General features: G+C 33.7%; 1 protein-coding gene and 1 long non-coding RNA gene across 3 annotated transcripts in view; one reads left to right on the forward strand and one right to left on the reverse strand.

The window, feature by feature from the left end:
• The first annotated feature begins 6,071 nt into the window (after positions 1-6,071).
• The window catches only part of LOC148615546 (b(0,+)-type amino acid transporter 1-like), a 72,271-nt gene continuing 51,255 nt past the window's right edge, over positions 6,072-27,087 (forward strand). Inside the window, exons 1-2 of one of the 2 annotated variants that reach the window (XM_088581888.1) lie at positions 6,072-6,256; positions 16,479-16,551. The gene's annotated coding sequence lies outside the window, so the exon portion shown is untranslated. The remainder of the gene's footprint in view (positions 6,257-16,478; positions 16,552-27,087) is intronic. The other variant, XM_088581889.1, reaches the window with a different exon arrangement.
• On the reverse strand, positions 7,306-15,176 carry LOC148615547 (uncharacterized). Its single transcript, XR_015922008.1, has 3 exons — positions 15,040-15,176; positions 14,481-14,573; positions 7,306-10,353 (listed from the first exon to the last, which is right to left on the reverse strand). It is a non-coding gene; the product is annotated as an uncharacterized LOC148615547 (long non-coding RNA).

Raw genomic sequence — 27,087 nt, forward strand, 5'->3', positions numbered from 1 at the left:
TAAACATTTAGTAGACTTTGTCCACAGCCTAATCCATTTTGGGATTCAGCACACGAGTATTATTTTTTGTTTTGTTTTGATGGAGGTGATAAAAACAAAAAAATATCTCAAATGCCGAATTCCAAAAAGGGATTATTCACGACCAAGAGCACATTCATGGCATATGTGTTTTCAATTGTCTTTTTTTTCTTCTGAAAGACAATCTGCAGAATTTTTACGTTTTTTTTCTTCAATATTTCAAATAAAAACTTATGAGTAGGGAGTCTGAAGGAGGATCAGTCGGGTGACCGGAAACATTTTTAAGCCTAAATGGATGGTCTATTTATTACTTCAGTAGTGCTAGATAAGTTAATAACAGTGTTGTGAAGTAGTGAATGTACATACACGTTATGTTGGTTCTGAAACCAAATGATACTGGCAGTGCCTCTTGATATGTTTTATACAGTTTTTGTCCAAGGAAACATTCTTCAGGCTACAAATGTATGTGACTATTTGGAATTAGATAAAATTGTTTTATAAAAGATTTAGTTGAAATACTGATTTTGAAGCGTTAATTGTGAGTCAGTATCGGTGGATTTAGCCCTAAAGTCCATTATATACCGGTATTATATTTTGTTTTATAAGAATTTCGAATGTTTTTCGTGGAGTACATGACTGTAGATGGGAAATTTTTCCATTATGCAGTTTTATTCTCCTTTGCTAGAGAACTGTTCAACTATGACTAACGTAAAAACAAAGACATTATAGATGTTAATTCTTAGCAAATCATACAGTACTAATTTGGTCCTAAGGAAGAGTAATTGACAGGCTTTGTAGGGAACTGAAAATGGAGCATGTCCAAATCCCGACTGCCTATAGATGTGTTTAATATGATAGTGTCACCGAAAAATAGCGCTGACAGCGACGTCATCATCGGCGGCGTCCGTGTCGTCGTCGTCCATATTCATTTGACTTTCGCGGGATGACTTTATGGTTATGGTTGATCAATCGTTATAAAATTTTGATATAATTTTACTATAACTACTAATTAATGATTGCTCCTATTTATTTTTTTAGAGTATGGCCCCTACTATTTTAAAATTAGGGCCATCCATGTAACTGACAGATACCACACAGTCGTTTTCTGTTTTTAATCTTTAAAAAAATCCTTACTAAAATGACATATCTAGTTCAACACATTTATTGATATCCATGTAACTGACAGATACCACACAGTCGTTTTCTGTTTTTAATCTTTAAAAAAATCCTTACTAAAATGACATATCTAGTTCAACACATTTATTGATATCAGTAGATATTTTGTAACACATGTTACTATATATTTATAAACATGTGCATAATTCAATTATAATTATTGATTTCAGTAAATGGAGGAGTTTTCTGGACGATGTAAACACGTTCACCCTACCGGTGCACCTGGGCCATGCTCCCAGTTTTATATAGAGTCCGAGTTTCTCATTTACTTTTGTTACTTTGCATTATTTTAATCACTTTATGCTCATTGTTGTGTTTGTCTGTTTTCCATGCCTGGTCTTTGTCCCTGGATTACATTCCTTTGATTTCCGCTAGAATCTTGGTTCCATTGGTTACTTTTTCAAGGCAAAACGTATGTACATGTATGTTCAAATTTGCTTCTTGGGCAATACCAGTCTGCGTCCATACTTGCCCCTCATGCAATACCAGCCTATGTCAACACTTGTTGATTAACAAACGAATTTAATAAAACATGGTCACGACTTTTCCAACTTCTTTTGAGTATTCCGGTATTAGACGGATAAAGGACTTCGTATATCTATTTTTACATATATAAAGTCCAAAGGAATCTGCCAACCAGCAAACTTAATGGGTATTGGATTGTCGAGCCATGACGATGCAGCACAAACAAAAATATATATAAGTCTAAAGGATTATATATATAAACGTCTAAATATGTTCAACATCACAAAATGATAGTAAAATTGAATATTTCGGACAACCAATATCCTTCTTCAGCATATTACTAATTTCAAGATCAAAACAGATTCTGAAGCTGAATCACACAGTGGATCAAAGACACACATAACTGTATAATTATAGGAATCTGAATGAGAACAAGAACGGGGTGTTTTTATCAAAACTTAGAAATGAATTAAATGTCGGAAACAATGAAGAAAAGTCAAATTATATTAAAGTAGTACAACATATTGATGTGTAACATAGTGCTATACCAGCTTTAGACCAGGATTTAACAATGAATTTTTTTTTCTCGTTAATTCCATCTGGATAAATTGCTAACAATTCGTTCACCAAAAAGCATTCCTGAGACACTCTTTTACTTTTTGATCAGTTGTTATTATGATCTGTGATCTTAACAACAATGTTGTGGGGATCCTCCTGTGTGCGTCCGGCAGATCTCAGACGGCGATTTAGAGGGAGGTCTGGTTTACATTTTTAGTTACTGCGATGACCATTCACTCGCATGTTGAAAGGTTGTTCTGTCTCGCCAACGTCGCATACCACATCGGCACTGGAGAAGGCATATGGTGTTTTCAGTTTTTCAAGTCTCGTTGCAATAAATGGCATATTTCTTTCCAGTGCAATAGTTTTTAAACGTTTTGGTATGCAGTATCTGGGTACAAGTCTTACATCTTTTATCTCTACATTGTTGACACTGGCTCGTTGTATTTTGTTTGGGCTGAGATGAAATCTCTGCTCTTACCAGAGCATCTCTTAGACTCCTAGGTCTACGGAATGCAAGAACAGGTGCCCCAGGAAAGACTTTGGAGAACTTAGGATGTTTTTGAATGGCTTCCCGATTCGAATGAAGTAGTTGGGAGAGTTTCCCAAAAGGCTGGATGGTAAGTCAGCATATAAGGAACCCTTTTGTTCCTTTTCTTGGGTTTGTACTAGAGGAGATCATTTTGGCTAATGTTGTTAGCACGTTCAAATCCCCGATCTATGTCTGCTGATTTGTAGCCACGCGATAACAAATGACCACGGAGTTCATCTAGACGTTTGTTAGTGGTATCGTCAGATAATATAAGCAAATGCGCCGAATTCGGAGGGCTTGGCTGAATGGTATGCTTTTACTACAACAGGCGCGTAGCTGAGGCCAAATTGAAGTGTATGCAAAATTACGGCAGGGGGTCTGGGGAGATAGCTTTTTGGAGCATCATTTATGCCTCTCCTGGATGTATTTTATCTCAAAAAAAAAGGCAAAATTAAGTGCAGGCAAAAGCTTTTTGCCTAACGGCAGCTACGCGCCTGCTACAGTGTTTTAGGTGACAGCTAATGGGAGACAAGTATTGTAACTATAGTGAGTAGATTTACTAGTTAGTCTGTAGGGGATCAAAAATATCTCGTGAGTCCCATATTTCTCTACAAGCTTTTATACCTTCATCGTGTGGGATGTTAATACGGAATGAAGTGTCATCAAGGGAGACCAAAAGTGTTTCAGGAGGTAGATGATTTATTTATTCCATTTTTCTAAAATAATCAGTGGTGTCTTGCAAATATGACGGGAGCTTTTGAACAAGGGGTCTGAGATGGTAATCAACAAACTCAGATTTTTATTTTCTGTCGGATGACTATTAACAGAAACTGTGTTCCGTACAGGAATATCTTTGTGAATTTTAGGCAGGAGGTAAAAACATCCAAGTCTTGGATCCTCTGGTTTTAGGTATATTATAACTGTTCTTCAGTTATGCTTCAATCCTTGCGCATTTTGTTTAATTCTGATGTGATTTTTTTACGAAAAGATTTAGTAGAGTTTATAAAATCTTTCATCTTGATACCGATAAAGTTGTTATAAGAGAATATAAACGAGCAAAAATTTCAGTCAACTTATGACCTTCTTCATTGCTAAGCATTAACTGAGTGTGTAGGGTGGGAAATATTGTGAACACAACTCACTGCACCATCAAGTGAATACCTGCTGCATTCAAATTATTGTCGAAAGTATAACAACAAAATCCGAATTTGATATGATCTTGAACTTTGTAAAAAAAATCAACTAGGAACGTAAATAAACACAGAAGAGAAAATGAACTATACGAGCATGGAAGAACCTAATGTTTTTTTTTATTTATTCCGTGTGATGTAAGGCACTGAGTTCTTTTACCCAAAACCTTCCCACTTCAATCTCTGTGGATCGCTCAAGATCGTATTCTGGATTTGCACGATTAGGATTTGCACTTAGTTGAATCCTCGAGATCGTTGTATGGTAACCTGAAATGTTGACTTATTGGAAGTAAGGGCTTTTTTGTAAGATCGCTCCTGTGTCCATTCAAACGTTTGTGAAAAGGTTGTTTGGATTCGCCAACGTATTGGAGGTCACAGACGGGACAGCGAAGTAAATAATTCACATTTGCACTCTTGCAGTGTACGTCTTAACAAGGAGTTAAATATATAAATCCTTTGTTACGAAATATTGTGTAATATTTCCCCATGACTGTGCTAGTAAATGTTGACGATTGGTGCATCTGTTGCAGCATTTGCACCTTTTGTCACCAAAGGATCGACTTGCACCTGGCGATAAGCTGGGCGTAGATATTTCTGCAGTACTAAGAGATTATGCAAACTGTCTGGCTGTCTGGAAGCATTCAAATGTGGCTAAGGAATATTTTTGGATAATGTGGATTTTTTTCTCGACAGAGGTGCAATGCTCGCGAGTTGTAGTGTGGCTGTTTTTATACAAGGGTGGTATGTAAGGACACAAGGAGTTCTTTTACATTTTTTCTTTGCCTTATACTGTAACAGTCTGCTCAGAGTGTAACAGAATACTTAAAAAAAAACTTAAAGTGATTAAACAGAAACAAGTAAAAACTAGTCACAATTTATCTAATTTCACTCAATGTCTTCAACAAAGTGTCATTCTTAAGGGTCTTCACATCAAGCTCTTGCCTCAAACACCAGGCAAGGCTTCTGGTACCCTATTTCCATTGTTCTAAACGCCTACTGATTCTACCGGAACAACACTGTAAAGAACATCTCAAGAAATTGACCATCGAATTCAATCTTCTATTAGACGCACCGAAGAAAGATCTCTAAGTCTGTGATCACGAAACCATAATTAAGCGTCTTTGTAACATTACTAAAACACAAAACCAGGCCGTTCATAATGAACAAAGACGTAAATTCCATAGTTATGGAATGTCATCTACCACCGTTCGATCATCTCAAGGACAAAGCAAAAGACGCAACAGACATTTCAAAGGGAGAAGCAAGCCTGACAGTCAACCATCTAATACGGCTGTAAATCATTCTTCCCACCAACTTGCAGACGATGAGACATCGTTATTATCTAAGGGCCTTAACATCTGCCCAGTTCCAGGTCCTATCAATGGAACAACCTTAACCGATGAACTCGTCAACTTTGCCAGAAGTTTTAGGATCAAGGAGTACTTCGGCTTCAAGGAGAGTGAAACGGAAAATGAGAGTTATTCAGGCAATACATATTTATATTTTTATAAATTTATTTGCTCTTATAACATCATTATCGGTATCGATGTGCTATCTTTTAGACTTGTATATTTTTGTTTGTTCGTTTGTGCTGTATCGTCAAGACTCGACGATCCGCTACCTATTAACTTTACTGATTTGTAGCTTCCTTTAGACTTTATATGATTCTGAGAATATTCTTAATTTTCATGGTAACTTCAAAACTTCAGTCAAGTCTTTGAAACTGATGACGTCACAAACAATTGAGAATTTAGTATTTTTTAAAAGTTTTTGTGGCGCTCGAGTCAGATGTTTGTGGCAATAACTAGTCCAATTGTAGATCTAGAGTTTTCAAAAAGAAAATTTGTGATCAGTAGGGCTGACCCAGTATACATGTACATATACATGCTAAATATGAGTTTTTCGCAGATTGTCTGGATTAGGCTTACGCGACCTTTCCAAGATCCTCGAGGGTATCACCCCTTTTTTGGACTTTGAATTTTGGTCATTTTTAGAATGTACTTTAGACTTACGCATGCAAGTCCACGGACTTAACATTTCAAAACAGTCGTACTTTGTACTTCAAATTTCATGGAATTTGGACTTTGCAAAAAAGTAAAATTGTACTTTGGACTTCACCCAAAACATGGAGTGTACTTGAAAAAAGGGGTTGATACCTCCATCCATACCATACTAACGATCATGAGATTATCCACCGTTTCATAATTTCTTTTCGTTTCATTATTTTTTTTCGTTTTCACTCCGCACTTCTCAAGTACCCGTTGTGTTGATACTTGTGTATCCCGCGGGAAGTACGATCTGGAAATGTTCTTTGAAGGTAATTTACCATGGTTTTAACAAATAAACCAGGGGCAAACTGTACTGTTCAGAGAGTATTGGGCCCAGTAGCAGACCATATAATATGGTCAGATATTTTTTAGCTATTTTACAGTCTAATAGTAATGGACATATAAACTCTCCTTAATAATAGATTTATTTGTAAAGGAAACTAATCAAAGCACTGTCTATTCCTCGAACTTTGTTTTGGCTACTAAAGATCCCAGACTGCAACCCAAAGTAAAATCTATGTCATCAATATGGGGTAGGAATTTCCTAAATCAGCGAGCACCGTGAGCTTTACCATACATGTACAGTCTGTGCGAGACTAAAAATAATAAAGGACATTACAAAGAAGGGGGTCGACCCGGATGAAATTTTTTGCTTTGCAAGTGCATATTTAAGAGCAAGCAAAATTAATATTTCTATTTGAAAATCTGTCTTGTTAATTAAAGGGGGAGTTTTTTTTAATAAATGAATAACAATTTTTTTCCCAAATTCCAACCCCATACCCCCTTTTTCCCTCGCTCTCAAAATGGTCAATAACTTTATAGCACTTTATAGCATTTTGCAATACTTTACATTTTTTTAAGGGCATATCTAGCAACATCCATTTCAGTTTTGGCCTGTCAGATCAATCTGTACAGATACCAGAAATATTACAGTTCTGCATGGATGGTGGGGATATTTTCCACATATCGTGACGTTAACAAAATTCAGACAAAAGCTGCAAATTTCAAACAAGAAAATGATTGCCTTTCCTATCTTAAACAAGCTATGCTTCGATTTTGATAATATAATTAGTTATAATTTTTATCCAAGTCCAAGGTGGGTTAGGTTCTTGACAACAGCTAGCTGCAAAATCGTAGCTCTTGATAGTTTTTTTTTTTTTTTTGATTTTGCAATCTAACGTTAAGAAAATACAAAAAAATAGTTAGAGCTACGTTTCGCAGCGAGACAACAGCAACAGTAGAACAGCAGAGATGTACATCCACATGTTTCCCGAAGTTTTTTAAAACATAACATTCACTTCTTTAAGTAAGTAAAACAAATTAGAAAAAGACTAACTCGATTCTCTCTGACTCACGAGTCAATAGTGAGTGGAATATAACGACTGAATTATTTGGGTTAGAAAAAGACACGAAAACTATCAGATAAGATGAATTTATTTTTATTGAAATGTAATCTTAACTTATATTTTTTTTTTATAAAAATACTAAGAAACTTTGGTAAACAACAATTTATTTTTTTTGCAGTATGGCCAAAATAGTCCTTCTAAAATTAGATATACCTATAAATAACAGACCAATCAACATATTGATAACACACTCTTCAATAATGGTCCAAATAACTCAGCCGGCCTGATAAGCACACACACAGCTATTATATATCAGAGAATTCAAGTTAATGTTTGAGGTTTTTCGAATGTAATCTTTGATTGTCTTTTGAAATTTGGAAACAAGACTAGAATATTTAATAAAAAGAAACTTCCACTAATGGAAAATTTAAAGACATATGTAGGTTTTGAGGACTAATAAGTCACATTTTGACCCAAATAAAAACAAAATGTGTGAGTAACGTCTGATTTCATTTAGAGAATTGATTAGTTATCCTGCTTTACCGGCTTTGTATTTGCAACTATATTTTGAACTCATGAGTTTCTAGCTATGCCACTAAGAATGGTCTGTCCCTTGAAAAGAGAAAAAAAAGACTGCCCCCTTCTGCAGATCAAGCATGCAAAAAGAAGGTCTAAATGTGGAAGGTTTATGCTTATACCATCGTTCTTTAGGGTATATTGCATACAGCTGATGTGGGGACAGGTATCTCACTAGGATTTTTACATGGTGAGTCCTTTGACTCATCACTTTTTGGAAAGGTGAGACCCAGATGAACTTGGTTTGTCCCACCCTTTTTACTCCTTTAAAACCAGCTCAAACGCTACCAGGGTCAGAACCAGGATTTGAGTTTAGGGGGGTGTTAATTGAATTTAATTAATTTTCAATTTAATTTTCTTACCGATTTATACCCGGTACACCAGTCCTTGTATGCGTGCCTGGCTGCGTTCATTATTTTAGCATGTACGTCAGTACTACATGTACATATGTACAATCATACAAAACCATATCTTGCTGCAGTTATGCATGTCATCCATATTAAATTGTGCATCTTTTTTTTTTACTTGAAAACAAATTTATTCTGTTTGCTGGCTTCACAACATAACTCCATATAAATATATAACATGTTTAGTTACATGTTCCTACATGTACATGTAAAGTTCTACATTTACATTTGTATAATACTGAAACAAATGGTCTTGAAACTTTTGTTTGAAGAAAGACTGCATCGTTGTTGACAGTGTTGAAACTGATACATGTATCAACATTGAAATAATATATCATTTTAAAGAACCCCCAAATTCTGATTGGCCAAAGTGGAAACAAAAAATTTTTGGTCACGCACCTCACAGTAATGTGGCTTCAAAGCCAAGTTCATGATCATGCAAATTCTGGTATTGTGACATAATAAACTGTTACACAAACAGCTTTCTGCTTTGTTGATTTATATGTATGGCTTTAATTGTTTTCTCACACTGAATATACATTATATTTTAATACATGTACATGTATTATGTATATTAAAATGTAAGTTAAAAAACTTCATTGAAGACACTTCTGATACTTCAGTATATATAATCAATCTTTTCCTTCTAATAGGAAGACTAAAAAATATTTCAACAAAATATTGCTTTCCTCAAATAATTTGAAATTGGACTTTTAAAGAGTAATCAATGGAACCAAGGTTATAGCGGTAATCAAAAGAATGTAATCCAGGGACAGACCAGACATGGAAAACAGACATACACAACAAAGAACATAAAGTAACTAAAATCATACATACAAAGTAACAAAAGTAAATGAGCAACTCGCACTCCACAAAAAACTGGGAACATGGACCAGGTGCACCGGTAGGGTAAGCGTCCTCTGCTTTTCTAGAAAACCCGCCGAGTTGCTCATGATAAGTCAAGTCCGGGGTAGACAAACGAGGAAAGGAAAACTATGACCCGTTGAATAAATCAGTTTTCATGGTGCTGATGGATACACCATAAAGATCCACGACTTTGTGATGACGACCATAAAACTTCTGTAGTGATGACTTCAATCTTGTAGCAACATAACCCTGTTCCAGAAGCCTATTTGTTAGAGTTCTAGCGCGATACAAAAAGTCTGCATAGTTTCGGCAAGCTCTGGCATAACATATGAGTTGTGATATGAACACTCCATACGCAGGTGCACAATCATTGTCCCTGGTAGAGAGACCAAAAGAGGATAGCACAGATTTATGGTTTTCCACAATCTCTTCTTTGGAGAGTGTGGTAGCAGTATAGGTCTTATCATTGCTATTATTTTCTATGTCTACCTCTGATAATAAACATTGGATATAAAACGTTTTGCAGACAAAAACAATGTTGTTTTGGGCTTTGTCTGCTGGTACGACAACATATTTGTCATGTATAGTAGACAATGTTTTTGCTACATCCGGGTCTTTGAAAAGTGATGTAGCCTTGGCACTCATTGACCTACTTAAAACTTTCATGCGTTTCAAAATTAAAGACCTCACAGCCTTTAACCACTCTGACAGAGAATCAATATCTTCTTGTTCTCATTTTATCCATTTTCTTGCATAGTCCTCGACGGCATCCATAAGAACTTAAAGTTATAATTCCAATTTAATGGAGCGTGGTTCACGGTACTTGGGACCTTTAGAAAGGATATTACGCAGAGATTCGTTTTCGATAATGGTTAAATCTCCCGTAACGTAAAACATAGGTTGTAATAATTTTGGCGTCTGTGTAATCTCAAGCTGTTCCCCAAACCATGCAGTCACCATTACTGTGTAAAAATCTTCCAGCTAGACTGAGCCCCACTGTGACTAGGTCTAATTCTTGTGCAGAATTCACAATTAAGCATAAAAGAAACAACTACATGTAACACCTCATTTAAGTGAATCTTAATTGTGTTAACAAATAATCATCTTTCATCTTGACTGATCTCATGCCATAACTAGATCAAGTTCCGGTGTATTTTTCATAGTTTAAACCTAAAACAAACAAGAAATGCCTTAATAAAGTAAAGAGATGTCACAAAAATACAACAATGTACAAGCAACAAAAAAATCCAGTTCTGAACATATTTCATAATGAAATAAATCGTGTTGTTCTTAATAGAATTGTTTTACTTATTTTGATATTATTTGTCACAATTTTTTATCAGATACTTCGTAACTTTAATTTTTTTTGTAGAAAAAATTGTATGATGAACATCATGTGTAAATACATTGTACCTTTGTAAACTTCTGGTTGTCCAGTTGTGAAAAAAAAACTAGAGAAACAAGCAGAGTTTTTCCATGATAGTTTTGATGAATTTTAAATAAATTACGGATTTTAGGATGCAGCTGATATTGTGAGGACACATCTCCTGGATCCAAGATGGTTTAACTTGGCGTGCCCAGCAAGTTTTTCTTGCAACCATGAGGCTTTTACATGCCTAATTGAGAAGCCAGGGGGAGTTTTGATCCGTTAGAAAATATGGTCTGTGTTACAAAAATGAGACCATAGGTGTCAAATTCTAGAATAATGCAAATAACTCAAAAACAGTTGGGTTTATCTAAAATCTGGTAGGATAAAATTGTTTAGCATTATGGGATGGACCTATGTCAAAATTTGCAGAAATATCTGTTGACATATGAATGAAGGGGCTAAGCCATAAAAAGAAACTTTTTGTTTAAAATTCTGAATTCTTTTTTTCTGGATTTCTCATGAAAATCCCTGCCTGTGTTTTTCTATCAAATTTACATCACTTACATTTTTTTAATTCGTAGGGATTGAAGACAAAGGTTTTTGATTAGCCCCTATAAGATAAACTTTTTTTCACTTTTAATTTTAAATTGTGTGCTGCATTGTGTTAAAGACCAGTTGTATTAATAATAAACACTATAGAAATGTAAGTCCCTATGCTTAAGTGTGTCAAATTTAAATTGTCTCCACACTTGCCCCAAATGAACAAAGTTCAACTTGCTGTGCTCAGCCAAGCTGTTAATACACATTTTTAGCAGGGATTTTTTATAGTAGACTACCATAAAAATCCTTTGATAAAGGTACACTTCATACCTTTGTACAACTAGACATATATGTCAAGTCTTCTTGACTGTTCTAAGGAATGATAAATTAGTACATTTTTGTATCTTTAGATACCCTTATTATGATTGATAAGCAGGTTATAACAATAGAATACTAATACATGTATAATTTCCTGGCACAGCTACAGAAATAACATCTTGAGGTTATTGATTGCCAAGGATATTTCCGGTCTAAGCCATGCTATTAAGGTGGTCTGATAGTATACTGACAACAGTGTAAGTCTTGTTATCAGGTAAACTCTGGCTATCAAATTTCCTAAGTTTTAAGTATTGTATTGACCCTTATTGTAGAACACTATTACTATTAACTGACAGCATATAACTTTAATATAAAAGATATATGACCATGTCATGTAAGACATGACAGTTGATATACATGTAGGAATAGATCATAAAAAGTCATTTCCATAGAGTTTCTCAACCCAGAATTATTTCAAAACCATCTCCCTAGTTCAAGTTGGATTTCATTATTATCCAGTGTCATAGAGAGGGTATATCTAACTCGTTGTGGTCCACATGTCAAATTTTGTCTCCTAATCTCTTGAAAGGTTTTTGAACAAAGTTCTCAGCTAAATTACTAGATAATTCATATACATGTACATGAAAATTGTCAGTAAAGTTTGGGGTGGAATACTTAGTTACCTTCCATTTATGATATACAGAAGTTTCGTTCATTAGAGCAAGGCTATTGTATTAAATATGGCAAAAACCACATCCTTATATTTATTTTGGAATGTGTTAGACTACTTTGTATCTGGAAATGTCATGTATATACATGTATGAAGTTTGGAAATAATTCTTTCCAGATGTTAAATACCGTGCACCACATGTAGGGAATAGGATCTAGTCAGCAATTGCATCTATTTTTTATACCCTGCCACTTGAAGTAGCAAGGTATTATTTGGTACCCTCTGAAGTGTTGTGTGTCTGTCAGTCTATTTGTCTGTCCCCAATAGTTTCCAGATGATAACCTTAGAAGATATGTGTATCAAAGGATCTTTTTCAGACTTTTTATAGTTATTAAGTATCATAAAATACAGATCAAGTTTGCATTTCAAAGTCTACTTATATGACTTTTGGAGAACCCTAATTTTAAAGCCTTTTAGACATACATGTAAAAAAAATTTGGTTCAATCCTATGATAAGCAGAAGCAAATGCTTTGTTGTGAAATTTGTGGAACAGAAATAAAAATACATGGGAGATTGATTTAACAAGTATGTTTTTAAATGTGTACCGTCAAATCTATGTGTCTGAAAAGTTGAAAGAGTTGTGGGTAATTTTTCTCCCATTTGTTTTGTCTAGATGTCTTGACTGCTTGGTTTATAAACCATCTTTTGAAAAAAGCTTTGTGTCAAACCGAGTAAAAATTCAACAAGAAATCTGTGCACGAGAGCTCACTAGTGATACCCCGCTTTCAACCACAATATAAGGAAAATAAAAGTCCTTGGTAAACAGGAAGTTATTGTCAAATTTCCCAAAAATGAATCCCAGTATAAAGCATAACTATGGTAAAAATGTGTTACAATTTCAAGCCACTTGAAATTTGTGATGAGTAGTTGCAGAGAAAAAAGCGACAAAAATGTCAACTTTCAAAATATAAAGTAAAAATTGAAGTCCTTGATTAACAGGAAGTTGTTGTCGATTTTTCCGATAATATATCCTACCATATGACATACTTATGTAGGAATATATTGTGTTAAACCTCAAGCCACTTTGAGGAGTAGTTGCTGAGAAAATTCGACGAAAATTTCAATTTTAAAATATAATGTTAAAATAAGCAAAGTCCTCGGTAGACAGGAATTTTTGAAAATAGATCCCACTATATGGCATAACTACAGGGAAAATACATTAAAATTTCAAACCGCTGTGATGAGTAGATACTTAGAAAAGTGTGACGAAAATTTCAAATTTCAAAATATAATTTGAAAGTCAAAAATAAACAAAAGTCCCTGGTAAACAGGAAGTTGTTGTCTGTTTATTTGAAAATGAATACCATCAAATGGGATACCTATGGGAAGAATGTTTTAAAATTTCAAGCCGCTTTGATAAGTAGTTGCTTAGAAAACTGTGACGTAAAAAGTGTTACGGAAAAATGGAAACACTGACAAGGGTAAAACTATACCCCTTTTCCTTCGAAACAGAAGTTTTAAAATTACTTTCCCTAATTAAATATTATACAATCTAATTTTTATGATTTAAAATATGAACAGAGCAAACTATGAAGGCCTTCATTGACTCAGTACTTAAGTACTTTGATTCAAAGATGAATTAAATTAAAAACAAGTGCTTGTGCTAGACAACTGTTATGATAGCATTGTTGGTTCTACTTTAAGTGGTCAGGCCAGGTTTTAAATTTCTGTTTAAAAAATACAATCGTGATAAAGATAAGTCAGCTGGTTGATGTTATTTATGTGACTATATATTTTCCAAAGCAACTTACTGCAACTTTGAATCAGAAAATTATGACCAACCACAAATAAATGTGTTATCAAAGATAGGGGTTATACAAATTTAAAATTGAAAATTTATTGAGTAAACTTGGACGTGTGTGTCTGAAGTTGGAAAGGAATAATCTTTTTCATTCTGTTACCCTCTCCTATGCATGCATTTTCACGGATAGCCTTAAATATCTACATTAATCTTTAAAACAAATTCATTAAAAAAAATTAAAAATTGCAACCCCTGATAATTTTTTCCAAATGTTCTTCCTGATTGTTCAGAAATAGTAAGCCAGTTTATGGATTTGATCAAAAGTTGACAAGTTGGCATTGGTATAACAGGGACACATTATCACTCCAACTCAATTGGTATGAAGAAATTCAGGATAAAAGATCATTTGATTCATGCAAAGAGTTTTAACCCATTTGAGTTCTTATTGTCAACAGTTATAAACATTGTAATTAAGAGCCAGATTTTGTATTTTCTTTAGAAATTGGTTAATTGTGTTATGCCATAGTTACGCTTCGATTCAAACAGATTCATACTGAAGCAAAAACTTACAGTTGTAATACTCCAAATACAAATGTACCTGTTATTTGTTACATCATTGGTATCTATGTTGGTGAGGAAACAACTGGTTGACTGACAATTAAATGCTAATGTAGTTTATCTGCAACCTACACTGAATTACAATGAAAAGTATGAGCTGTCAACACTCACGTAGAGACTGCTGAATACCAAGGAAAGTTCTTGTAGAGCCAATTATTTTTTGCAAAGTTTAGGCCTTAGAGATGAAATTTAGGCCAGAAATGTACATACAATGTATTTGTAAGCTTGGTGCTTTTTGTTGTAGTGGGAAAATTAAATGAAAAGTAAATTAAATTCTGAACTGTCTTGTGGAAAGATAAAGGTTTATAAAATTCTAAAGCACAGGAGGTGCATTGATGATCAAGTCTCATTTAATTCAGTTGTGTCATACAGATCAGTCATAGCTATAGTTATAAAAATGAGTAGACATATGCAAGAACCCTTGTTGATATTTTGACCAAAGATCAAAGTAAGCTTATTCCAACACATTTGCATAAGTAACTTTAAACATATTGTACAATTTATAACTCTCTTGACTGATAATACAAACAATGTACCACCTCAAACTCAGGAATCACCGTATCTGTCTGCTTGCGTATTCCTGTCCACATATTGACACAGCTTCTCCTAAACTGCTACTTTCATTTTAATGAACTGTTGTTTGAAGGTAAGGTAAGGAAGAATTATTGGTCAATGTGTGCAAAGGGAGATAATTGATTCGATAAAAAGTATTACTTAAAATATGTCAACTCACAGTGGGGATATTACTCTCCATGAGCTTGCTCATTATATTTCTAATAATTTTCTATGATATGTGAATGTGATTTTTTAGGCTTTGTCTATGAAGAATTGCACTATTTGTACTCATATTACATTTGACTTATTGACCTACCTCGTTGTTACATCGTTGATGTTTCTACCAACGGGAATATGTGAGACTTCCTAAAGTATAAATGAACATGTAAGTCTTTAAAAGTTCAAACAATCACTTCCTAACTGAATATACCATTTCAGAAATACCTCCCTTCCAACAGAATAATTTTGAGCATATAAATATACATTAAATAACTGTGTTACTGTTTATAAGAATTACTGTAAACATATTAATTTTTGAGGTTGCTAATTTTTGCAGATTCTGTCAAGTGAAGATATATGTGGGTATCAATTTTTGCGGTTTCAAAAAAAAATTAGCATTGTATAGTGGTAAAAATTAATATTGCGTGTACATTTTTTCGCAGTTTTCTGTACATTGCAAAAATTAGTACACTGCAAAAATTGGTATGTTTACAGTATATAAGTGTGAACTTCAATTTATTCAACAATTTTGAACACATTTAATGTCCTTATATGTAGTACTTATAATAAAGTTTGTTTTAATTACTAGTGTGACAAAGACAATTTATGTCTGTCCTTTGTTTAAACATGGATGGATGATAGGTTTTGAAAATGACATAAAAAGACAGTCTTTCTTAAGGATGTTCACTGGTTAATCTAGAAAGCAGAATCAGTATCCAAGGTGGCCATACAGTTGCCTTGTGTATATATTTGAAGTATCTAATGAAAGATATCGGATCCAGGGTACCAGGTTATTTCGCTGCTCATGTTCAGTCATTTTTGTCAGACTCCTCTGCTTTTATCCATTTCCTAGCATTGATATTTTCTGCCCAGTAACCCCCACTTTTCTTTTCATAATTTCATAAAACATGCCTTAAAATGCAATTTGAGATTTTTTTAAAAAGAAATCCTTGTTATTTCTTCTGGGTTTTTGATAGATAAAACCTACTAAGACAAAACCTATGGACAATCATGAGAAATTTTTTTCCTGCCAAAATTTCAATTGCTTAATATATCTAAAATATGAGCCTACTGACCCATGATTTTTTTCCATTTATATTGTTCTGAAATAAAAGATCTTAAAAGATTTCACAACCTTATGAAATCATTATGAATCTTAAACAGAGCAGCATGTTAATTAATTTTGTTGTATCTTTTCTTACAGGAACTAAGAAGTTTTAAGAAGACCTACATTATAGAAGGTGTGTGCATTATAGAAGGTGTGTACTTTATAGAAGGTGTGTACTTATAGTTGTTTAGTAGTAAATGTGGTTAGTACTCAAACAAGTTCACATTGTAAAACTGTGATGATCATGTCCTGTTGTTAAAGTACTTGTGCACTTATTGGTGTTTATATCCAACAGTAAAACCTGAGTATGACATTTAAAGGTTGGGCTGACAAAGTAACTTTAATCTACTCAAAGACATTCTTTTGATTTTCATGTCCTTTCATATGGCTTCAATATTTCTTTTAACAAGATTCCTGTATGTAAAATTGAAATGTTGAGTTGCACATCAATTGCCCTTTCAATAAGAAATTTTCCCCAGATTTCAGTTTTTAATTAATATTAAGATTTCAACCATTAATTCTTGATTATGCCTGTTGCCCTTTGTTACTTGTAAGATCTGCAATCTTCTATTAAAAGGGTAACCACATTCACAATCTCATCTTCTAGTACTAATCTATGCTGTTCTTTATACCTCTTGCAAATAAAATTTGTTGGGGGGGTAAATAGCGAGCACTTTGATTGTCTGTCTGTGTAACTCCTCAAAAGTCACTGAAAAATTGTAATGAAATAGCCAAAACTTAAAAAAGAGATTACTTGTTCAATTACTCCTAAATATACTATTTTAAACACCAATGAGCAAAGTTCAGAAATGACAGTACTGTTTACAACAATGTCTGCTTTAAATGGTTGGATCCAGAGTTAATGCCTCTGGCCTGAGCTTGTAAAGGTAACTGTGGCAGCTGGAGGAAGTCATTGAAACTTCATTGTAGAAACAATATTGTATTGAAGGCTTTCCTATTGAAATAAGGTATTGAGAAAAAATACATTTAAAAATATTTTTGTTAGTAGATTATCTGTATATCTGTATTATCTATCTGTCCATCCTGACCATTAATGGTCGATTTCTTTATATTATTGAAGAAACATAGGTACATTTTTGTACTTGTAATTGTTAGATGTATATTTTAGCAGATGTAGTCCTAAGTTTAGTCTATTCCAAATAAAATATTCATCTTGGGCACCATTTGGGAGCAATATTCATGTTGTTGGAGAAACAAGTACTTATTGGTGAAAATAAAGTACTGATTGTTTAACACAAAGAAATGGTGAAGATGTGCCCTACTGGCTTAGAGAGTTAACTGTAAACTGGGTCATTGTAATAAATGGTGAAGATGTGCCCTACTGGCTTAGAGAGTTAACTGTAAACTGGGTCATTGTAATAAATGGTGGAGATCTGTCCTACTGGCTGAGAGAGTTAACTGTAAACTGGGTACATAATTTTGTCAGCTACAAATATTTATTGTAAGTTAAACATGAATTATACATCATCTTTAATGGTTTCTATCCATTAACTCAAATGGTCTCACTTAATTTTTTTATAAGTAATATATTAGGTATTCTTATATGTGAATATGTATAAATATGAATTATAAATTTGTCATGACCCATAGACTTTGTTAATGATGCAAGGTAAGGAACACTAATTCTCTTGCCTTTTTTTTATTGTTGAAAAATTCAACCATATTTGACAGCAGAGTATCAAACTGTAAAACTGTGCATTTCTTCAGATCAGAAAGGTTTTATTACCATGGCAATGGAACTATTCATAACCATGATCTGTTTCTAGGACCTGTTACTGTTTGTCTGAATCAACACTTTCTAAAACTTCAAATCTTAATTCTGACAAATATTGGTCTTGTTTTTGAAATATCAAATTTAAAAGTTATACCAAGGAACTCATAAGGATTACATAAGTCTTTTTCATCTGCCATCTGCTCTAGTATTTTTTATAGGTTCTCAGCTGAAACCACAAGAGCAATCAAGATACAAACTTTTTAAAAAATAATTCGAAATGTATTGTTTGCTGTTCCATTAGTTATTTTATTCAAATAATTTAATATGTTATGACATAATTTGACCAATTCCTGCTAGACACATTAAAATCAATTAGTTAAGTAAATGGAAACTTATGTTAAAACAGTTTACTGCTGAACATATTTTCCTTGTTATTGCCTTCCCATAAAGAATTAAGTTCTTCAGTAATCTTTAAACTAGATATTGTCAGTTAACTCTCATCCATAGGGATTTCCAATGACTGATTGGAAGGAAACCTATAAATGTATCACATTCAGATATTATCTGTTAATATGGAATGTTCTAGTTTTCAAATGTCAGAGAAATGAAATTAAAAGTTTTTTTTATGTGATTATTGGTTTATTTGTCAGGCATATTGGGCAATTGTAATAAATTTGGAAATACAGGTTTGGCTTTACTATAGGAATCAATACAGACTCAAAACAATTTGTCAGAATTAAAGTTACCATTGCCAATAGTTACAACCTGTAGTCTAATGCATGGAGAAAACATAGTGTTAATTCCAGAAAATTACAAAAGGGGGCTACTGACTGCCTTGACAGAATAACAGGGGGTCATTCTCAGAAAAAAGGGGGCCAATATGGCTGTATGATAGGGGTCACTTTTATTAGCTCACCTGGCCTAAAAGGCCATGTGAACTTTTCTCATCACTTGACATCCGACATCGTCTGTGATTAACTTTTCTTTAAAAATCTTCTCCTCTGAAACCACTGAACAGAATTTGATAAAACTTGGTGACAATCATCCATGGCATGTTTACTCCAAAAATTGTATCAATTATAGTCCTTTGCAAAAAAAACACGGCCTCTGTTACTAAAAGTAGAACATAGGGGTAGTACCGTATAATTTTAGTTCCGTATCTCAAAAACCATAACAGATAGAAGAAATTTGAGACATCTTAGGCTTTTTGGTTAAAAGAGATCTATCCTCCCTGAAAATTTCAAAATTATCGAATTACTAATTTTGGAGTAATTGCCCTTTTTAGCTTACCTGGCCAAAGGCCATGTGAGCTATTGCTATCACTTGGCGTCCGTCCTCGTCCATTGACATATTTTCAAAAATCCCCTCCTCTGAAACTACAGAGTTGAAGTATATGAAACTTTGCACATATGTTCCTTAGGGTATCTTGCACAGAAGTATTGTTCAGATTTTTGATCCATCAAAAAACATGGCTGCCATTACTAAAAATAGAACATAGGAGTCAGACTAATTTTTCACATTTATCTCAAAACAATATAACGAAACCGTTAGCTTGTTGAGATCTATCTGTGGTCAAATTTTCATTTTAATCTGTCAAGCCATTTCGGAGTTATTTCCCTTTTTTGATGTTTTTTCTTTGCTAATTTTAATGTTATTTCTTTCAAAAATCTTCTGACACTACATGACCAATTGGAACCAAACTTGCTATAAATGTTCCTTGGTATATCTTGCACAACAGCTTTGTTTAGATTTTTGATCTGTCAAACATGGTCACTATTACTAAAAATAAAACATAAGGTTCAGACTGTAGTTTTTTGCATACAGTATATCTCCAAAACTGTTAGGTTTAGCCAATTTTTTTTTGTGGGTAAAAGTGTTCAGCATGATGAGATCTATCTGGTGTCATTTTTTCATATTTATTGGACATGCCATTTAAGAGTTATTGCCCTTTTTCGACGTCTTTTTGCTATTTTTAATGTTATTTCTTTCAAAATCTACTCCTCTGACCTATTGGAACCTAACTTGATATGAATGTTCCTTGGGGTATCTTGAACAAAAGTTGTGTTTATTTTTTTTTTATCTGTCAAAAAACATGGCTGCCATTGCTAAAGATAGAACATAGGGGTCAGACTGAAGTTTTTTTGCACATGTCTCCATATACTATTAGGTTTAGCCAAATCCTGACATAGGATGAAAGTGTTCAGCATGATGAGATCTATCTGTGGTCAAATTTTCATTTCAATCTGTTAAGTCATGTAATGGTCCTCATGAAGAGTCCTACCAAAGTCTTCTTGAATCAAGATTGTTAGACAACTTCTTGTAAAATTTATTGCCATTGAAAGACAAAATTTAACCGGGTGAATGATTCAGGCCCCTGGGAGCCTTTTGTTTACTTACTTTACCTTTTTTTGGCAATTTTTGCCTATTATTTAGAAAACATAAGCTGAACAATTTCTGAAAAATCTGTTGACCCTTATAGTGTCCTAGCTAGGGCAAAATGGAGGACACAAGCCGCTATTATGCCCGTGCCCCTCTGCCCCTTTTGAGTACCCTCTTACTGCCCATTTACAATTATCTGCATGTCCTTGTACACTCTTGTTACGAATAACCCTAAGCCAATTAAGTGTCACCTTCATGACTACATCCTGTCGTAATTGACCCTCAGGTAAACCTCAGGTAATTATTGCATTGAAGTTCTTGGATTCATAACACTTGAATGAAAGTATCATTTTTGGCGTTTTTAACAGTTTTTTGCTATTATTTAGAAAATGAAAGCAGATTGATGATTAAAGTAATTTTATAAAATGTTCAGTATTTTACTATCTATTATTGGTGCTAATTTCAGAAAAATGTGTTGACCCTTCATGGAGTTATGGTCCTTGAAAGTGTCATTAGCTCAACTGTCCGTCGTCGTCGTTCGTCATCGTTAACAATTTTTCAGAACTCTTATCCTCTGAAACTGCTCGACCAATTGGAACCAAACTTGGTGTGAATGTTCCTTGGGGTATCCTGCATAGAACTGATATGGGGATTTGTGATCCGTCAAAAAACATGGCCACTGTTACTAAAAATAGAACATAGGGGTCAGACAGTAGTTTTTTGGCATATATCACTAAAACTGTAAGGTTTAGCAAAATTCAGTCATTGGCTTAAAATGTTCAGTATGGTTAGATCTATCTGTGGTCAAATTTTGGTATTTATCTGTTTAGCCATGTTGGAGTTATTGTCCTTTTTTTACTTTTTTTCCCAATTTTTAATGTCGTTTCTTTCAAAAATTTTCTCCTCTGAAACTATCTGACCAATTAGAATCAAATGTGGTATGAAAATTCCTTAGGGTTTGTTACATAGAACTGGTGTGGGGATTTTTGATCCGTTGAAATGAAAAATGGCCAAAGTTACTTAAAATAGAATAAAGGGGTCAGAAGTTTTTCTTGTACTTTTCCAAAAACTGCAAAGTTCAGCCAAATTCTTTCAGTTGCCAAAATGATCATTATTATAAGGCCTACAATAATCTGTACGGGATCAAAGTTGTAGGACAAAGTCTCACTAACCACTTCCATTACTTTATATGTTAAAAAAGTAATTTTCAAAGTTTGACTGTGAATTCTGAGGACAAATGACATCTTAAAGTTGCATATCGTTGTAAAGCTTGGAAAATAAGGCTTTCAAAATGATTATGCTAATGATACAATGATTGTAGAAATTCTTCACAAAATTTACTTCAATAAATATTTCTCAAAATCCACATTTTTAGCTAACCTGGCCGTAAGCCATGTGAGCTATTGCCATCACTTGGCATCCGTCGTCGTCGTTGTTAACAATTTCTTCAAACATCTTCTCCTCTGAAAGTATTGAATAGATTTGCATGAAACTTATAATGATTGTTCCTTTGAGTATCCTGCACAAAATTTGGATTTTTGATTGGTTAAAAACACGGCCGTCGTTACTAAAAATTGTGGTCAGTGGTCAAAGTACAAGGTACAAAGTGGTCAGACAGTTGTTTTTTGCATATAACTCTAAAACTGTAAGGCTTAGCAAAATTCAGTCTCCAGGTAAAAGTATTCAGCATGATGAGATCTATCTGTTGTCAAATTTTGATAAAAATCTGTTTAGCCATGTTGGAGTTATTGCCCTTTTTCGATATTTTTTTTTCTTATTATAAGGCCTACAAAAGTCTCCAAGGATCAAAGTTGTCAAACGACTCCATGTAAGAGTTATTGCCCTTGAAAGGCCAAAAATTATGTTTTCAGCAGTTTTCAGCTAATATCTTGAAACGATAATAGATAGAATGAAACTCTCAGTTGATGAAATGATCCCTATGATAAGTTCTACCAAAGTCTTCATGGAGTCAAAACTCCTTGTTAGAGTTATTGTCTTTGAAAGGTAAAAATTTAACAAGGTGAGCAATTCAGGCTCCTGGGAGCCTCTAGTTACCTTTTCTGCTAACTGACAGCATGGAGGCAAATTACTCACCCATGTTAACAATGTTCATGCAGTTTTGAAGTAAATTACAAATATGATTTTGAACTACACATTCTCAGCTTTATTTTGACTACTGTTTATCAGAATACACATAAATAAATGCACTTACAATTATGCATAGGTCTAGGTTCAGTGTGTTTTTGGTACTACACATGGGGGTGGCCATTTGACCTGCAAGTGATTAGTCAGACCCAACTCATTGTTAGAGTTATTACCCTTGAAAGGCAAAGCATTATGTTTTTAGCAGTTTCAAGCCAGTATCTTGAAAACTACAATAGATGGGAAAAATATTTTTCTTGACGAATTGATCCTTATGATAAGTCCTACCAAAGTCTTCATTTAGTCAAAATTGTTAGACAACTCCTTGTTAGCTATTGCCATCACTTGGTGTCCGTCGTCGTCATTAACAATCTTTCAAAACTCTTCTCCTCTGAAACTACTGGATCAATTTGAACCAATCTTAGTATGAATATTCCTTGGGATATCCTGCATAGAACTCACGTGGGGATTTTTGATCCCTTGAAAAACATGGCTGCTGTTACTAAAAATAGAACGTAGGGGTCAGACAGTAGTTTTTTGCATATATATTCAAAACTGTTAGGTTTAGCCAAATTCTGACAGGGAAAAATTTTCAGCATGAAGAGATCTATCTGTGGTCAAATTTTCATTTTAATCTATTAAGCCATGTTGGAGTTATTGCCCTTTTTCAACGTTTTTTGACTATTTTTAATGTTATTTCTTTCAAATCTCTTCTCCTCTGACACCACTTGACCAATTGGAACCAAATTTACTTTGAATGTTCCTTGGGGTATTGTGCATAGATCTGATGTGGGGATTTTTGATCCGTCGAAAAACATGGCCACTGTTACTAAAAATAGAACATAGGGGTCAGACAGTAGTTTTTCACATATATATCCAAAACCGTTAGGTTTAGCCAAATTCTGACTGGATAAAAGTGTTCAGCATGATAAGATCTATCGGCGGTCAAATTTTCATTTTAATCTATTTAGCCATGTTGGAGTTATTGCCATTTTTCAATGTTTTTTGCTATTTTTTATGTTATATCTTTCAAAAATCTTCACCTGACACTACTTGACCAATTGGAACCATACATGGTATAAATGTTCCTTCAAAAATTCAAAATTTTGTGAAAATATGTTGACCCATGTTGGAGTTATTGTCCTTTTTGTACGTTTTTTGCTGTTTTTTAATGTTTTTATTTTAAAAAATCTTCTTCTCAGAAACTACTTTACAGAATTCAATGAAAGTTGGTATTTTTATTTTAAAGGGCATCCTTAACAAAATGACCATTTGGATTTTTGGTCTGTTATGAAGCATGGCTGCTGTTACTAAAAATTGAACATTGGGGTCAGACAGCAGATTTTTGCATATATCTCCAAAATGGTTTGGTTTAACCAAAATTTGACTGAGGGGTTAAATTATTTAGCATGAAGAGATCTATCAGTGGTCAAATTTTGGTGAAAATTTGTTGATCCATGTTGGAGTTATTGCCCTTTTTAGACGTTTTTTTTTGTTTATGATGTTATTACTACAAAAAATCTTCTCCTCAGAAACTGCTCTACAGAATTAAATGAAAGTTGCCATTTTTGTTTTATAGGATATCCTTAACAAAATAACAGATTTTTGATTGCTGAAAAAAAATGGCTGCCATTTCTAAAAATAGAACAGACAGAAGATTTTTGCATACATCTTCAAATCTGTTAGGTTTAGCCAATAGCTTTCAATTGCTGAAATGATCCTTATTATAAGGCTTACAGATGTGTCCAATGAATCAAATGGAGTCAAAATTGTCTGACAACTCCTTGTTAGAGTTATTGCCCTTAAGAGGCAAAAATTTAACCAGGTGAGCGATTCAGGGTCTTGGGAGCCTCTTGTTATAGTTATTGCCAGGTAAGCGATTCAGCCTCCTGGAGCCTCTTGTTCGGTATATCTGGTATTTGTGCAAAACACTGGAATTGCTCAAGATCCTAGGACATTTTCATTGTAGCAATAAAAACATAAGATTTTGTGGTTTTTCAGCTGCTGACAAAGCTTTACCAAGTATGAAAATAACAGTGACAATTGAAAGTGAACTTTTTTTTCTGGGAAAATGGAAAAAAAACTTTCTATCACATTTTTCTGAACAAAATATATCAATGAAGTTTACATTATGTTTGTCATTTTGAAGAAAAATACAGGCTGCAGGAGGGCATGAGGTGTGGTGTGGTGTGGTGAGGAAATACCATGCATACATGGTTCAGATCTGAATCTGTCAATTTGCTCTTTATTTGCTAATGCTATGACAACAAACCCTGAAAAAAATCAGCTTAATTGGCAATAGGGAATATAACAAAAATTTGAGGTTAAAATTTTGTTTAGAAAAGGTCATACATTCAGACTCCCTTGTTCTTGGAAGAGGGTCATTATCCTCAATCCATCTTTGATGTAAGTTGGCAAGTATGAAAGAACTGTGCTATAACTCTTTTTATACTTTGCTTGTGTTTGCCAAAGCTATAAAATTGACATTTTGTTATGCCAACCTTTCTAGAATGGAGTTATTATTCATATATACATCATTCACATTTTGCACAGTAACTCGAAACTGTTGCCACCAATTCTTGACATTTGATTGTTTCTTTCTATAGGTATGAGGAGCTCCTTTCAAATTTTTTTTTCTCGACTTTTCGCTTTTTTGTTGTTGTACTTAAAAAACTTTAATGAATTGTTTATTTTTATTGATGTAAGCTTCCTTTTAATTTTTAAGTCACAAATATTGTAAGCAACTTCTTGCACTTGTAATTTTAGTACTTTACATTCACATATGATTTGCATAATTATATATTCCTACTCCACTTTAAGTTGTTGATTGGTTACATGTTCACCACCACAGCTTCATAGTTCTAGCTTCATACGAGATCAAAATGTACCTCTTAAATATCATACACATGTGTTTTACTTGTGTTTTTTGCTTGTATGAGAACAGGAAGTTACCATTAATAGTTGAAATGATCAGGTAGCATTGAACATTACCCAGTTTCTGTTTCAGAATGACTGTAGAGGTCATTTACATTATCAGGGCCCTAAACTGGTTACCTGGTCAGTATCATAAGAGACCCAAAAATCCTTAAAAATTTGAGAGGAACTTATGGAAAGAAAACAATACCCACACTTCCTGGTAACCAGTTTTGATTGAAAAAACTTTTGGGTCAACATGGTTACAAAAGAGTAATAATATCAAGGGGACCAAGATTCTCGCGGAATTCACCCGATTTTAGAGCATATTGCATTAGTACCATTTCAGATGTTGAAATCAAGCGAAAATCAGTGGCATAGAATATTTGACTTTGAAGACTTCAGTCTTTGATTAATATGGTGTAGGCAATTTGCATTGCCTATAAATACGAGTACTGTGAGGTTCAACATTCTTTAATTCTCATCCTAAACCTTGCGAGCAACTCCAACTATTTATAAATTTTTGTGGGTCTGATTCATCGTTACAAATTCTGGAGATATATAATAGGTCTCCATGTATGCCTGGATTATTTTACACATAAGCTGTGACAAATCAAACTTATGCAATTGTCTGCTTTGCATAAATTAAAAAAATGCTTGCCTTTTCTATTTTAGAAAAGATACACTTCATTTTAAATAAGACAATCAGGGCTATATTTTTCCATGCTGGGGTAGGTTCTTTTAAAAGGCAGTTGAACAGGGGAGAAAGATCTGTAAGTACATGCAACTTTTCAAAGACTTTTCTATGAATACTGTATGAAGGAAAAAAAATGAAAGGAATTTGATTGAAGATGAATGTATATCTTCAATGAAAACAAATAACGCAGATCGGTTTTGTCATCAAAAAATGTTGTAATCATGCACACACAATTTGCTCTTGAACTCAATTTGTGCATCCTGTGAAATATGGAACTTAATTCATAAAAATTCCTGATTTCAATTCAAAGGTGCTTGCACCTATTTTGATAAACTTTGGGAAATAGTTTATTTTTATTAATGTAAGCTCTCAAGAATATTTTCTTTTGAATCTTGGTTCCCTTGATTAATCTCCTCTATTCTATTTTTAAAAACTTTTGATTTCACATTTCCAGGTTTTGGAATGTAATTCATGAAAAAGTGGAAGGGTTCCATATGTTTACAATTCCTTGAATTTTCATGAAACCTAAAAATCTGATCTTGTATCAAACATTTAATCAGAATCCAGATTTGGAGATACATGTATATTGAGCTTGAATGTCATCTGTTGATGGCTTGACATCTGTAGGCATATTCAGTTGAACTTGTGAAGCATTTTATTGAAGCTACTCCTGCCTTTAACTAATAAATTGAAATCACAGAAGCATAAGAATTATGTGAAGAACATGTCAACCTTGAATATATATCTATGTTAGGTAGTGAGTGAGCTCCACATGTCTTTACATGAGGGTTGTGACTGGTGTTTTGTCATCTTTTTGGCTGGCCTAGATTAATCAATAT

This window comes from Perna viridis, chromosome 5, assembly GCF_037379345.1.
Source record: "Perna viridis isolate PV_CMFRI_1.1 ecotype Kerala chromosome 5, ASM3737934v1, whole genome shotgun sequence".
Lineage (NCBI taxonomy): Eukaryota > Metazoa > Mollusca > Bivalvia > Mytilida > Mytilidae > Perna > Perna viridis.